Source organism: Sapajus apella, unplaced genomic scaffold, assembly GCF_009761245.1.
Source record: "Sapajus apella isolate SASKATOON/1434 unplaced genomic scaffold, GSC_monkey_1.0 scaffold10, whole genome shotgun sequence".
In the NCBI taxonomy this organism is placed as follows: domain Eukaryota; kingdom Metazoa; phylum Chordata; class Mammalia; order Primates; family Cebidae; genus Sapajus; species Sapajus apella.
In genome coordinates, this window is record NW_022436950.1 from 33607135 (window position 1) to 33622828 (window position 15694).

The 15694-nt window shown below is 41.2% G+C and overlaps 1 protein-coding gene and 1 non-coding gene across 3 annotated transcripts in view; both read right to left on the minus strand.

Moving 5' to 3' along the window:
- The window catches only part of PARD3B (par-3 family cell polarity regulator beta), a 1108767-nt gene that overhangs the window by 11104 nt on the left and 1081969 nt on the right, over nt 1-15694 (minus strand). The window lies entirely within an intron of this gene.
- On the minus strand, nt 1944-2050 carry LOC116552097. The gene has a single exon (XR_004269214.1). It is a non-coding gene; the product is annotated as a U6 spliceosomal RNA (small nuclear RNA).

Consider the following 15694-nt stretch of genomic DNA (forward strand, 5'->3'; position numbering starts at 1 on the left):
AGCTCCTCTTTGTATGTCTGGTAGAATTTGGCTGTGAATCCGTCTGGACCTGGGCTTATTTTGGGTGGTAGGCTCTTAATTGCTGACTCAACTTCCGACCTGGTTATTGGTCTATTCAGGGTTTTGGCTTCTTCCTGGTTTAGGCTTGGGAGGATGCAAGTGTCCAGGAATTTATCCATTTCTTCCAGGTTTACTAGTTTATGTGCATAGAGATGTTTGTAATAATCTCTGATGATGGTTTGTATTTCTGTGGAATCTGTGGTGATATCACCTTTATCATTTTTTTATTGCATGTATTTGATTCTTCTCTCTGTTCTTTTTTATTAATCTGGCTAGTAGTCTATTTTGTTGATCTTTTTGAAAAACCAGCTTCTCCATGTATTGATTTTTTTGACGGGTTTTTTTGTGTGTCTACCTCCTTCAGTTCTGCTTTGATCTTAGTTATTTCTTTTCTTCTGCTAGGTTTTGAGTTTTTTTGGTCTTGTTCTTCTAGCTCTTTCAATTTTGACGATAGGGTGTCGATTTTCGATCTTTCCTTGCTTCTGATGTGGGCATTTATTGCTATATATTTTCCTCTAGACACTGGTTTAAATGTGTCCCAGAGAGTCTGGTATGTTGTGTCTTCGTTCTCACTGGTTTCGAAGAACATCTTTATTTCTGCCTTCATTTCGTTGTTTATCCAGTCAACATTCAAGAGCCAGTTGTTCAGTTGCCATGAAGCTGTGCGGTTCTGTGTTAGTTTCTCAATTCTGGGTTCTAACTTGATTGCACTGTGGTCTGAGACAGTTTGTTATAATTTCTGTTCTTTTGCATTTGATGAGGAGTGATTTACTTCTAATTATGTGGTCAATTTTAGAGTAAATTTGATATGGTGCTGAGAAGAATGTGTATTCTGTGGATTTGGGGTGTAGAGTTCTGTAAATGTCTATTAGGTTTCCTTGGTCCAGGTCTGAGTTCAAGTCCAGAATATCCTTGTTAATTTTCTGTCTGGTTGATCTGTCTAATATTGACAATGGGGTGTTAAAGTCTCCCACTATTATTGTGTGGGAGTCTAAGTCTCTTTGTAAGTCATTAAGAACTTGCTTTATGTATCTGCGTGCTCCTGTATTGGGTCCGTATATATTTAGGATCGTTAGCACTTCTTGTTGCATTGATCCTTTTACCATTATGTAATGTCCTTCTTTGTCTCTTTTGATCTTTGCTGATTTAAAGTTTATTTTATCTGAGATGAGAATTGCAACTCCTGCTTTTTTTTGCTCTCCATTTTCTTGGTAAATCTTCCTCCATCCCTTTATGTTGAACCTTTGTGTATCCTTGCATGTGAGATGGGTTTCCTGGATACAGCACACTGATGGGTTTTGGCTTTTTATCCAATTTGCCAGTCTGTGTCTTAATTGGGGCATTTAGCCCATTTACATTTAGGGTTAATATTGTTATGTGTGAATTTGATCCTGCCATTTTGATGCCAGCTGGCTGTTTTGCCCATTAGTTTGATGCAGTTTCTTCATTGTGTTGATGCACTTTGCCCTTTGGTATGTTTTTGGAGTGGCTGGTACTGGTTGTTCCTTTCTATGTTTAGTGCCTCTTTCAGGAGCTCTTGTAAAGCAGGCCTGGTGGTGATGAAATCTCTGAGTACTTGCTTGTTCGTAAAGGATTTTATTTTTCCTTCACTTACGAAGCTTAGTTTGGCTGGATATGAAATTCTAGGTTGAAGTTCTTTTCTTTAAGGATGTTGAATATTGGCCCCCACTCTCTTCTGGCTTGTAGGGTTTCTTCTGAGAGATCTGCTGTGAGTCTGATAGGCTTCCCTTTGTGGGTAAGCCAACCTTTCTCTCTGGCTGCCATTAGCATTTTCTCCTTCATTTCAACCCTGGCGAATCTGACAATTATGTGCCTTGGGGTTGCTCTTCTTGAGGAATATCTTTGTGGTGTTCTCTGTATTTTAAAATATGGAATGCTTCACGAATTTGCGTTTCATCCTTGTGCAGGGGCCATGCTAATCTTCTCTGTATCATTCCAATTTTAGTATATGTGCTGCCTAAGTGAGCAAATACCCTTTATTTCTTCTTTTTCTTGCCTGATTGCCCTGGCCAGAACTTCCAATCCTATGCCAGTTTTCAAAGGGAATGCTTCCAGTTTTTGTCCATTCAGTATGATATTGGCTGTGGGTCTGTCATAAGTAGCTCTTATTATTTTGAGATACTTTCCATCAATACCTAGTTTATTGAGAGTTGTTAGCATAAAGTGCTGTTAAATTTTGTTGAAGGCCTTCTCTGCATCTGTTGAGTTAATCATGTGGTTTTTGGTTTTGGTTCTGATTATCTGATGGATTATGTTTATTGATTTGCACATGTTGAACCAGACTTGCATCCCAGAGATGAAGCCGACTTGATGATGATGGATAAGTTTTTTGATGTGCCGTTGCATTTGGTTTGCCAGTATTTTATTGAGGATTTTTGCATCAATGTTCATCATGGATATTGGCCTGAAATTTTCCTTTTTGGTTGTGTCTCTGCCACGTTTTGCTATCAGGATGATGTTGGTCTCATAAAATGAGTTAGGGAGGATTCCTTCTTTTTGTATTGCTTGGAATAGTTTCCAAAAATATGTTACCAGCTCCTCTTTGTACCTCTGTTGGTATTCAGCTGTGAACCTGTCTGGTCCTTGACTTTTTTTTGGTTGGTAGGGTATTAACTGCTGCCTCCATTTCAGACCTTGTTATTGGTCTATTCAGGGATTTGACTTTTTCCTGGTTTAGTCTTGGGAGAATATAAGTGTCCAGGAATTTATCCATCTCTTCTAGATTTTCTGGTTTATTTGCAAATATGTGTTTGTAGTATTCTGTGATGGTAGTTTGTATTTCTGTGGGATTGATGGTGATATCCCCTTTTTCATTTTTAATTGCATCTATTTGATTCTTTTTTCTTTTCTTCTTTATTAGTCTGGCTAGCAGTCCATCTGTTTTGTTGATATTTTCAAAAAACCAGCTCCTGGATTCACTGATATTTTAAAGGGTTTTCATATCTGTATCTCCTTCAGTTGTGTTCTAATCTTAGTTATTTCTTGTCTTTAGCTAGTTTTGGAATTTGTGTGTTCTTGTTCCTCTAGTTTTTATTGCGAGGTTAGAATGTCAATTTTAGATCTTTCCTCCTTTCTCTCGTGGGCACTTAGTGTTAAAAATTTCCCTCTACTCATTGCTTTAATCATGTCCCAGAGATTTTGGTATGTTATGTCTTTGTTCTCTTTGGTTTCATAGAACATCTTTATGTCTGCCCTCATTTCATTATTAACCCAGTATTCATTCAGGAGCACATTGTTCAGTTTCCATGTAGTTTTGCAGTTTTGTGTAAGTTTCTTAATTCTGAGTTCTAATTTGATTGCACTGTGGTCTGAGAGACTGTTCTTATTTCCATACTTCTGCATCTGCTAAGGAGTGTTTTGCTTCCAATTATGTAGTCAATTTTGAATAAGTGTGATGTGGTGCTAAGAAGAATGTATAGTCTGTTGATTTTGGTTGAAGAGTTCTGTAGACATTTGTTAGGTCTGCTTGGTCCAGAGCTGAGTTCAAGTCTTGGATATCCTTGTTAATTTTCTGTCTCATTGATCTGTATAATGTTGACAGTAGGGAGTTAAAGTCTCCCACTATTATTGTGTGGGAGTCTAAGTCTCTTTCTAGGTCTCTAAGAACTTGCTTTATGTATCTGGGTGCTCCTGTATTGTGTGCATACATATTTAGGATAGTTAGCTCTTTTTGTTGCATTGATCTCTTTACCATTATGTAATGCCCTTGTCTCTTTTGATCTTTGTTGGTTCAAAGTCTGTTTTATCAGAGAGTGGATTGCAACCCCTGTTTTTGTTTTTGTTTTGCTTTCCATTTGCTTGGTAATTCTTCCTCCATGCCTTTATTTTAGCCTATTTGTGTCTCTTCACGTGAGAGGGTTTCCTGAATACAGCACACAGATGGGTCTGGAACCTTTATCCAATTTGCCAATCTGTGTCTTTTAATTTGGGCATTTAGCCCATTTACATGTAAGGTTAATATTGTTATGTGTGAATTTGATCCTGTCATTATGATGCTAGCTGGTTGTTTTTCCCATTGACGGAGTTTCTTCATAGTGTTGGTGGTCTTTACACTTTGGTATGTTATTGCTGTGGCTGGTACTGGTTGTCCTTTTCCATGTTTAGTGCTTCCTTCAGGAACTCCTGTAAGGCAGGCCAGGCGGTGACAAAATTTCTCAGCAGCTGCTCGTCTGTAAAGGATTTTATTTCTCCTTCACTTATGAAGCTTAGTTTGGCTGGATATGAAATTCTAGGTTGAAAATTCTTTTCTTTAAGGATGTTGAATATTGGCCTACACTCTTTTCTGCCTTGTAGGGTTCTGCCAAGAGATCCACTGTGAGTCTGATGGGCTTCCCTTGGTGGGTAACCTGACCTTTCTCTCTGGGTGCCCTTAGTATTTTTTCCCTTAATTTCAACCGTGGTGAATCTTATGATTATGTGTCTTGAGGTTGGCCTTCTTGAGTGATATCTTTGTGGTGTTCTCTGTATTTCCTGGACTTGAATGGTGGCCTGCCTTGCCAGGTTGGGGAAGTTCTCCTCGATAATATCCTGAAGAGAGTTTTCCAACTTGGTTTCCTTCTCCCCATCTCTTTCAGGTACACTGATCAAATGTAGACTTGGTGTTTTCACATAATTCCATATTTCTTGGAGGCTTTGTTCATTTCTTTTTACTCTTTTTTTCTCTAATCTTGCCTTCTTGCTTTATTTCATTGAATTGATCTTCAATCTCTGATATCCTTTCTTCTGCTTGATCAATTCAGCTATTAAAACTTGTGTATGCTTCATGAAGTTCTTCTGTTATGTTTTTCAGCTACATCAGGTTGTTTATATTCTTCTCTACACTGGTTATTCTAATTAGCATTTTGTCTAACCTTTTTTCAAGGTTCCCTTCATTGGGCTGGAACATTTTGTGTAATCTTTCTCAATGTTCTTAGCTTCCTTGCAATAGGTAAGAACATGCTCCTTTAGCTCAGAGAAGTTTATTATTACTCACCTTCTGAAGCCTACTTCTGTCAATTCATCAAATTCATTCTCTGTCCATTATTGTTCCCTTGCTGTCAAGGAGTTGTGATCCCTTGGAGGAAAAGAGGCATTCTGGTTTTTGGAATTTTCAGCCTTTTGCACTGGTTTCTTCCCATCTTTGTGGATTTATCTACCTTTGGTCTTTGAAGTTGGTGACCTTTGGATGGGGTTCTCTGAGTGAAATTCCTTTCTGTGGATGTTGAAGCTATTTCTTTCTGTTAGTTTTGCTTCTAACAGTCTGGCCCCTCTGCTGCAGGTCTGCCAGAGTTTACTCAATGTCTACTCCAGACCCTGCTTTCCTGGTAATCACCAGCAGGAGCTGCAGAACAGCAAAGATTGCTGCCTTTTCCTTCTCTGGTAGCTTCATTACAGAAGGGTACCTGACAGATTCCAGCCAGAGCTCTCCTGTTTGAGGTGTCCGTCAGCTCCTGCTGGGAGGTGTCTCCCAGTCATGATACATGGGTGTCAGTGAGCCACTTGAAGAGGCAGTCTGTCCCTTATCACAATTCGAACGCTGTGCTGGGAAATCCGCTGTTCTCTTCAGAGCTGCCAGGCCGGGATGTTTAAGTCTGCTGAAGCTGTACCCATAGCCATCCCTTTCCTAAGTGCTTTGTCCCAGGAAGGTGGGGTCTTTATTTATAAGTCCCTGATGAGCTGCTGCCTTTTTTCAGAGATACCCTGCCCAGCGAGGAGGGAATCTAGTGACACAGTCTGCCTGCAGAGGCCTTGTTGAACTGCTGTGGGATCTGCCCTGTTTGAGTTTCCTGGTGACTTTGTTTACACAGGCGAGGTTAAAACTGCTTACTTGAGCCTCAGCAATGGTGGATGCTCCTCCCCACACCAAGCTTGAATATCTCAGGGGGAGCTCACACTGCTGTGGTGGCTGTGAGAATTTCAAGCCAGTGGATCTTAGCTTGCTGGTCTTCATGGGGAGGGACCCGCCGAGCCAGATCACTTGGCTCCCTGGTTTCAGCCCCCTTTTTCAGGGATGTGAACGGTTCTGTCTTGTTGGCATTCCAGGCACCACTGGAGTATGGAAAAAAAAAAAAAAACTGCTGCAGCTAGCTAGGTATCTTCCCAAATGGCCACCCAGCTTTGTGCTGGAAACCCGTGGCCCTGGTATTGTAGGCACTGGAGGGAATCTCCTGGTCTGTGGTTATGAAGACTGTGGGAAAAGTGCAGTATCTGGGCCATAGGGCTGGAAACAGTCTCTGATGGCTTCCCTGGGCTAGGAGAGGGAGTTCCCCAGCCCCTTGCACTTCTTGGGTTACATGACGCCCTACCCTGCTTCAGCTTGCCCTCCTTGGGCTGCACCCACTGTCCAACCAGTCCCAATGAGATGAACCAGGTACCTTCCACATCGCTCTCCCTGGGAGCTGCACACCACAGCTGTTCCTATTTGGCCATCTTGCCCTAAGTTTTGTAGTTTTTCTTGGTAGAAATGGGTATCATTATGTTGGCCAGGCTGGTCTCTATCTCCTGACCTCAGATGATTGGCCCACCTCAGCCTCCCAAAGTACTGGGATTACAGGCGTTAGCCACCGCGCCTGGACCACACCTAGAGCTTTGATATAAAGTAATCAATTCTACCACAAAGCCAGGAAATAGCCAGGCCAGTAGCAGAATAGGGAAACAGTAAACCAGCTGTAAGTTGCACTTTGTCATGGGTAAGGCACAGAGAAACATCCAGGGTAAGAATAGACACTAACATTAAGTGGCCCTGTCTGGATCTCTCTACTAAAGAAAACAAGCATCTTCTGATCCATTTGCTGTAACAGAAGCAGTGTGCCTCTAAACAATGTGCAGATGACTGCATCTTATCTAGCCTGGGGTTAAACAGATGAGTTCTGTTTGCAGCTCTTAAAATCTCATAAACCTTCTGTGCACATATTCACCACCACCACCATCCCCAGATCCTTTCCATTTTTTCCTACTCCCCCTTTTACATTTTTTTTTTAAAGGAAAACAACAATAATAATTAAGGAAAAGCTCCCCAATGTCAGACACACTGCTAGGATACTTGAAAGAAATGACAGGGCTGTGAGAATACAGTGTCTGTAGTTAATCAAGCACTGTCAATGAGGGTCAGAATCGCCCTGTAATCTGTGGAGCTGGATGTTAAAACAGCTCTGTAAGTTGCCCAAATCAATGAAGGTTTGACAAGCCCTAAGCTTGGTGCATGTAGAAAGCAGCTTGTGAACAAATCTGTAAGGATGAACAATAGAATTCTCTCTCTACTTTTTTGTCTTAATTTGGCTATGTATAATAATGAAGGATAGATCCTTGAGCTTGGGGTAATTTAGTTAGAGTTTTCAGGTAAAAAAATTAAATTTTTTGTGTACAAGTTATTATAGCACCAGCCGCTATTATTCAGTGCAGTTTGCTCTGCTATATTTTAAATTGCCCATGAGAAATGGAACACAAATGCATAATCTGTCACTCTAGCTCTGGGAAATAAAGGCTCTGGATTTCACCTTTCCTTTTCTTTTGAATTTCAGTTTTGATTTAGAAAAATTCCAGCCTTCACTATATCTTTTATCATAAGAATTCTTTAAGTCCCTCCCCTCCACCTCACCACACTCATTTTTATTTCCTTTTGGTTCATGTTGGAGATATCCGATATACTTAAAAAAATTTCTTAACCTGTACTTTCTCTGAAAATCCACTGAAGATATTTCTCTGCATGAAGTGAAACATGTGGTTTTTCTGCACTCATTTTAAGCCCTTAGGATAAATCACTGACATTTGCAACACACAAACATTATTTGCCTTAAAATGAACATACAACCAACGCTCCCTCTGGACTCTCTTAGCATGAATATTTCCTGTTTAAAATGGAAAGAGAGAAAGGAAGAATTCCAGATCTTGGAGTTTTAGGGTTCTGTTCTCTCCCTGGAGATTTCTCTCTTTTAAAACAGAACATTATAAAAGACAGGCACGCCTTGTTTTTTTAAATTTTTGGAGAGAGAATCCAGATCAAGTGGTGATGGGGCAGAAGCCACCCTGAGAGTCTGCGACAGTGCTGTCAGCGAGCACATGGGGGGAGGTCACTATCTCTTTTCCCACACCTCGCTCCTCCGAGGCAGCCAGTGCTCACAGTTAGAAGGGATGCTTCCCATGGGCACATAGGGCAGACCTCAAGATGCTTTTGTGGTTCCATATTGCTTCCTCTGAGGGGAGGTTTTATGTCTGGGAGTTTGCTTATATGTGGCAGAAAGCAACTAGGTAGCTGTTCTTTGTCAAGAAATGAAGTCATGGCAATTGTCTTTTTCTGTAGAACTCATCATAACAGTTAGCATTTTTAATTTTTCAGAGAGAAGAAAAACAATGAGTTGGCCTACCAAAACACTGTTTAAGGTTCAAAGAGTGTTAGAAGAATTTTTCTTTCTTCTGGTGTGTGGTGTGTAGCTGTTGTTTATAACAACCTTTTGCTTAGAATTTCCTACAGACTTTAGCCAGAACAACTTCTAAGTTATTCTGAATATTATCATGTTTATTCTGAATATTATCGTGTGTGATATTATTTTAAATTATAAAAAAAAAATTTGGCTGGGCATGGTGGCTCATGTCCATAATTCCAGCACTTTAGGAGGCCAGGGCAAGTGGATCACTTGAGGTCAGGAGTTCGAGACCAGGCTGGCCAACATGGTGAAACCCCATCTCTACTAAAATACAAAAATTAGCCAGGCATGGTGGTGCATGCCTATAACCTCAGCTACTCGGGAGGCTGAGGCAGGAGAATTGCTTGAACCCAGGAGGGGAAGGTTGCAGGGAGATGAGATTGCACCACTGCACTCCAGCTTGGGCAACAGAAAGAGACTCTGTCTAAAAAAAAAAAAAAAAAAAAAAAGAAAGAAAAAGAATTCTGAAACAGGGAAAATAAGCCTCTCCTCATTAATTACAGAACTTAGAGGAAGAAAGAAATTTTAGTATTGCTAATCGTGAGTTTCCCTTTTTATAGTCTCTTTATTTGTGTGAAATCCAGTGTCTTTAGGAAAGCACAAAACCAATCCATTCTAGGGCCTCGGCAATGCTCATCACAGTGACGGATGCTGTGTGCTTTGAGCCAACCCTGAGGAATCCAGGGGCAGCTTTCTTAGGAGATTCTGATTAAAATAAGGATCTACATAACACACGTATCAGTATTTTAAGGCCTTTCATTTTTCATGTGGCTTCATGAGTTTTATTTGTATATGTTATTTTTCTTTAACAACTTTCAATTTAAAAATTTTACTCAGAAACCATATTTACTTAAGGAAAGAGAAACAAGCCTATGTTTGTTTTCTTTATAACTCTTAGAGGGGACTGTAATGAAAATACCTGTATTTTAAATTTATTGTTTATTTCTGATTATGCTCGTTTCTAGAGGCCAGAAGGATTCAGAGTTTGCTTGGAAAACTGATTGATAGGAACTATCTCAGGCATGCCATTTTCAATCACATAGATGCACGCAATAAATGAAAGTTAATGGTTAACTTTCATTTATTTATTGCGTGCATCTATGTGATTGAAAACGACAAAGATACATGTTATTTACATGTAAAGAAGCAGTAAGTGTCACTTTGTTTACATAAAAGAATTTCCTCTTTTTTTTTTTTTTAAGACAGAGTCTTGCTCTGTCACCCAGGCTGGAGTGCAATGGCGTGATCTCAGCTCACTGCAATCTCTGCATCTCTGGGTTCAGGCGATTCTCCTGCCTCAGCTTCCTGAGTAGCTGGGACTACAGACATGCACCACCACACCCAGCTAATTTTTTGTATTTGTAGTAGAGACGGAGTTTCACCATGTTGGCCAGAATGGTCTCGATCTCGTGACCTTGTGATCCAACCACCTTGGCCTCCCAAAGTGCTGGGATTACAGGCATGAGCCACTGCGCCTGGCCAGAAATTCCTCTTTTTGCCATGTCAGTATGTCACTATTTTTCATTAAGCAAAAAGGGGGCAGGAAATCAGGGACTAAGTTGGTCAGATAGCCAGGTCTGCGTGTCAACAACCTTCAGTTTACGTGACCTTCAGATGAAAGACATGTTCCTACATTTGCTAAAATAATTCTGTATAGGAAAAGGGTTCCGTATTGGAAGGACAGAAGCAATGGCAAACCTTTTGCTAGAAATGAGGTGGCTGTACTTACTGGAACTAATGAAGGGGCATGAGCAATTTTGAATCCTCCCATGTCTGTACCACCACCCTCAATTGCAAAGGAAGTCTCTCTCTCCTGTCATCACCACAGCTGGTCATTCTCACCTCCTCTGTCTTTCACCCTGCCTTGTGGCTGGTTGTATGCTGCATGGAATACAAGCATCTTGGAGGAAGGAACTGTCTTACATACCTAGCGATCTCCCTTCGAGCTTAACACAGGGCTTTGCACATCACAGGTGCTTCACAAACATATGTTGAATTTGTTCAAGAGATTTTAAAATAAAGAGAAAACGCACACACATGCAGTAACTATAAAAGGTTCACTGTGGGTAGGGGCTGAGGAAGGTAGAGGAATAAGAGGAGAAAGTTTCTTTGGGAGCTAGGGATTGACGGTGGTTGAGGTGAGACTGATTTCTAATTTCTGAAGCGGGAAGGAAGGAGGAGGGATGGCGGGCTGAATAAAGGGTTAGATTGTGTCCAACATAGAATGACTGTAAATTTTATCAGAGTAGAGGTTATTATATTTGTCTTGTTTGCCAAGAACAAGATTATACTGTCTTATCATCTCTGTTGCCCTACAGAGTACTTGTAACACAATAGGTGCTCAATAAATCTTGGACTGGGATTCAATTGCCTTGACTTACCAGTGAGCTCAGCATGACTAACTCGTGCTGAGGAAATTGAGAGCTGTCTTGACTCAAGATTAACTGGAAACTGGGCTTACTAGGTGCAGGTTAAGTGTATTTATTCAAGACTCAGTTAACTACTATTTTTATGACAGAAAAGAAATTTTCTTTGTCTCCGTCATAAATACAATAATCTGGGAATATCTTAATGTATGTATTTCAAAGTACAGTACACGGGGTTCAAAACACAGGGTCCTAGGTAGACAATGTCAAACCCAGGTATGATGGCCACAGTTTCAAGTGCACTACTTGGGCTGGAGGGCTGATGAACACAAACCTGAGGTCCCAGTGCCTCCCAAGCTTTTCTCCCTTAGAATAGATGTGATGGATGACTTTCATATAAGCTACTTATGCCCAGGAGAGGCAGAAGCCAGAATTATGCAAACTTCTCTGCCACCTGCTGTAACTCAACACCCTTTCCCTCCATTCAGGAAAGAACAAGGGAATACAAATGAGTGGGAGTGACATTATTGAAAGGGAAAACTTGAGCCTGCTATAATTTATTAAAAGAAATCATTTGTAATCCTCAGTCTTCAAATATCAGTGACAGATTCTTGCAATACAGAGCTGAGCACATTTCCTCTGCATGTCTCAAGGTGCAGTGTAAGAACTCCTGCAGTATCTATCCTTTGATGAGCTCCTTTTAGGATATGGAAGGATAGATGAAGTTGAAGAGTCACAAAGGGGAGAAACAACTAAGTTGGAGACATGTCAGTAACTGGAAGATTGTTTGTTTTGAAAACGGGTGAGTTTAGCATGTGAAGAAATAAGCTATGCAGTAGGAAGTATAAAAACCATAAAGAATTTATGAGCAGAGGTGTGAATGTACGGTTTAGGCATAAACATTGGGTTTTTCACTTACAGAAAAGCTTCCAAAGGGCAGAATCTTGTTCTTAATTTCTGTAAAATACTATGTGTGTGATTAGCAGCCAAAACAAAGCTAATTTTTTAACTTCTAAAGTAGGCTTTACGGGTTTCCTTTTTTTTTGGTAATAATTGACTGTGACCAAATCTGGGGTTTGAATGGCAGGAAGTAACATGATGTAAAACTCCTGTAGCTGTCTAAGAGAGGCGCCTGTACCCGTTGGCAGAAAGTCGACATCTGGCAAAGCCATGCTGTTCTTGAGCACGCCACACATAGATTATTCAGTGGCTGAGCTAGTGTCGGTGCTTTCTTCTCTGGTTCTTCTACAAATACTGCAAAGCTTAAAAAAAAAATCGGCACAAACTAATTACTTGAGTCACCCATGCTATGTGTACAGAGATGCTTTTAGTCTGTGTTTAGAATTCCTTTAGTGTCAGGTTTCCAGTTACCAGACCTTCCTCCTCGGTCCAGGCACGAATGTGGTTGGCGAGGATTAGCAGAGCCCTCTGCAATGTATATTACATAGCTTTGATTTCGGCAGATTTTACAGAATCATAAAACATAATGATCATTTGATGGCCTGCATTATAGAAATGATTATGGAAAAAAATCCACTTTCATCACTCACATTTCCCATTGCATTATGAGAAGAGGGGGCTCTTGTTCTTTGCAAAAAAACTGGAACGGGTGGAGAGTGCAGCAGCAGATGCTTTTGGGCCTTGTACACACTAAGGAAATGTACAGAAAATGAAGGAGAAAGGATACTGACTGAGCGCTCAAAAATACTTCTCAAACAGTTTAAAACAAGTATAATTTTGGTTGTTCCTATTTAGTTCCTTCTTCTTTTTTTAAGCAATGATCACAAATGCAAGAATTGAGTTATTAACAAACTGCATGTGCAATGAGTTTTGGATTCTGTATGACAGTTTAGCAGACATTATCTGGAAAATGGCCCTTAAGAGTGTTTTATCCTATCAGATGGTCCTAAAAATGGTCCTGCTAAAATAATTTCCTTTATGAGGGGATGAGAGGTTTTTAAAGGGGATTCTGAGAACAATTAGAAAAGACAAATATGAGAACAATGTAGAGAGGGAAATATTGTGGAAAGCAGAAGCTGTCCTGAGTGGCCACAAAAAACAGTCGTGCAATCCATTTGAGCGATACCTGCATGTAATTATCCCATGGTCTGTTTGTCCACAGAACAGGCTTTGTTTAAAGAGAATGGAAACCAAAGGAACAAATCATCCTAACTCGATAGGCCACTTAAATCATCTCTCTCTCTTTCCATTGTAACAGTGGTCCTAGAATTTCAGTATCTAAACACTGTGAATTTCATCTGATTGTCATGCAGGAAACAATGGTTCAATTCCAAGGTCAGACTTTGCGGGCCAACAGGTTCAACAGTGTAGGGTCCTGACTTTTAAAGGCTGTTTCCCTCTGCCCCTGAGGAGAACCCACTACACAGTTTCTTGCCCAAGGTGCTACCTGGGGACAGAACACTCTAGGGCAAAATACACTGCTCATGAAGTTTGCTTTTCCCTGATTTATTTTAGGAAAAAAAATATTATAATATATATTAAATATATAATATATAAAATACATATATTTAATTTTATATATAATATATATTTAATATATATTATATATATATTAGAGTAGCACATGCAATTTTTGTAGTAGATATTTATGCATCATGGCTACATCTTTACCTGACCCCTTTCCCTTCCCATTAATTTCTAAAGCCTGAACAATAGGAAGATTCTGATGTAGACCACCTATGATCATTAGATCATTAGAATCTCTCTTCACCAAGGGCAAGGAATACAGTGAAGGAGACTTAAATACTTCCATCTTCATGCATGCATGTGTACGGGTGGGTGGGGGAGAAGGCTTCCATATCATGATTTCACTGAGACACTGGAGAATCCTGCTACAGCAATTGTCTTACTCCAAAATTCAGAAGCAGAAATGTAAGTGCTGGGAAGAGTGCCACTCTACTTGATGGGCTCAGTAACCAGCTTCAAAGTCTGGGTTTAGAATTGCAAAGATTCAAAGCCTGCTGAGCAGCAGTGTGTTCCCAAGTGCCTACAGCATGTTAGTTTCCATCCTGTTTCCTCCATTTGACATATTTATCCCTCATAACAATGTTACCAGGTAGGTATTATTATTATCCCTGGCTTTCAGATGAAGAAACTGAGGAAGAGACAAGTAATATGACCCAAGTCACATAGGTAGTGGCAGGGCCCAGTTCAAGCCCAGGCAGACAGACCCGGAGGCCACATGCCTGACCACTAAGCTAGATTGTGCAGTCTCTGAGCTCACTTGCTTCTTATCTGCTCACATGGTGCCTGCTGGCACCAGGTGAAATAAATTTGTTTACATTTAGAAACACAGTTCTGAAAAACAGGATCTAATGCATGAAAAAAAAGACTTTTTTTTTTTTTTTTTTCCAGTGGGTACTTTGGCCGTTAGCAGCCCAAGAAGCTGAAACTGCTGATGGTGCTTGCAGAAAGAGCACAAACAACATTCCATATGGGAAATTTCATTCTTAGACCTTGAGGTGCCTTTCTTAAGGAAAGCAAAGTTTCCTAGTGCCCTTTATGAAAATCAAAACAGATATTTGTGGTTCTGTTTGGAAGACTCTGTGTTCTGGGTCTAATACCTTGAATGTTAGCATCACTAAGAAGCAATTGAGTTTTTTTTTATTAAATAACGTAGATTCTGGGGTTCCAACTGGGAGCCTGCATTTCTCACAAGTGCCCAGGTGGAGGGAGCTGGCACCCGGTTTTAAGGAATCCCTGTGCCTATGGGGGTTTAAAAGACATGTAACCTGCTCTGCAAATAATCATCTGGAATATAAAAATAGGTCAGTTATCCTGAGCATTTGAAGAGATAAACAACAGGAGGAAAGGTACAGGGCTTGGAAAGCTAAAAGCTTGGAAAATGTTCTGGAAACAGACATTCCTCTGATGCGGCTTGTCAAGAGCAGGCAAGTGAGAAGCAGAAGGTTGGTCTAGAGAGGGTATCTAGAGCCTGATCAGGAAGAGTCCTGAATACCAGGGGCAGCATAGGAAGGATTAAAGAGTGTGATTTTGGTGGGGAGGGGACAAGATGGCAAAGTAGAAACAGCTGTGGTCAGAGGCGCCCACTGAAAAAAATGAAAATGGGAAATGAATCCTGCACCAGCAACTGAGGTATCTAGGTTCTCTTGTTGGAACTGGCTAGGTGGTCGGCATGACTCATGAAGAGCAAGGAAAAGCAGGGCAGTGTGACAGCCCATCTGGGAGCCACACGGGGCAAGGGAAGCTCCCATCCCCAGCCAAGGGAGGCAGTGAGTGACTGTGCTACCTCATCCAGGAAACCTTGCTTTTTCCATGGTTCCATGCAACCCATGGATCAGGAGATCCCACTCATGAGCCCATGCCATCAGAGCCTTGGGTCCCAAAAACAGGGCTGTGAGACTCTCAGTGGCCACTTGGCTGCAGACTGCTTAAGACTACCGAGTTCCTGGCGGGGAGGGGTGGCTGTCATCACTGTGGCTGCCTGCTGCCTAAGATGACTGAGATCCTGAGAGGAGAGGTGGCAGCCATCACTGCAGCTTCAGTGTGCCATTTTGCCCTGCTGGTGCCAGGGAGACTGGACAGTTTGGACTCACTCAGGATGAATTCGCCACAGTGCAGCTCAGCAGATGTGGCAGATTGTGACCAGACTACCTCTTTAGGCTGGACCCTGATCTCCTTACCAAGTGGGGCTTCCCTGCAGGAATTTAAGCAACTCCAGCCAGGGGATTAGGGACAGAGCTCTAATCTCGCTGGGACTGAGCCCTGAGAGGAGGGGCAGCTGTGATCTCCATGGATCAGCAGATGTAGTCTTTCCCCCTACTGGCTCTGAGGAACCCAGGCAGTCCGGACAAGTGGCCTTCC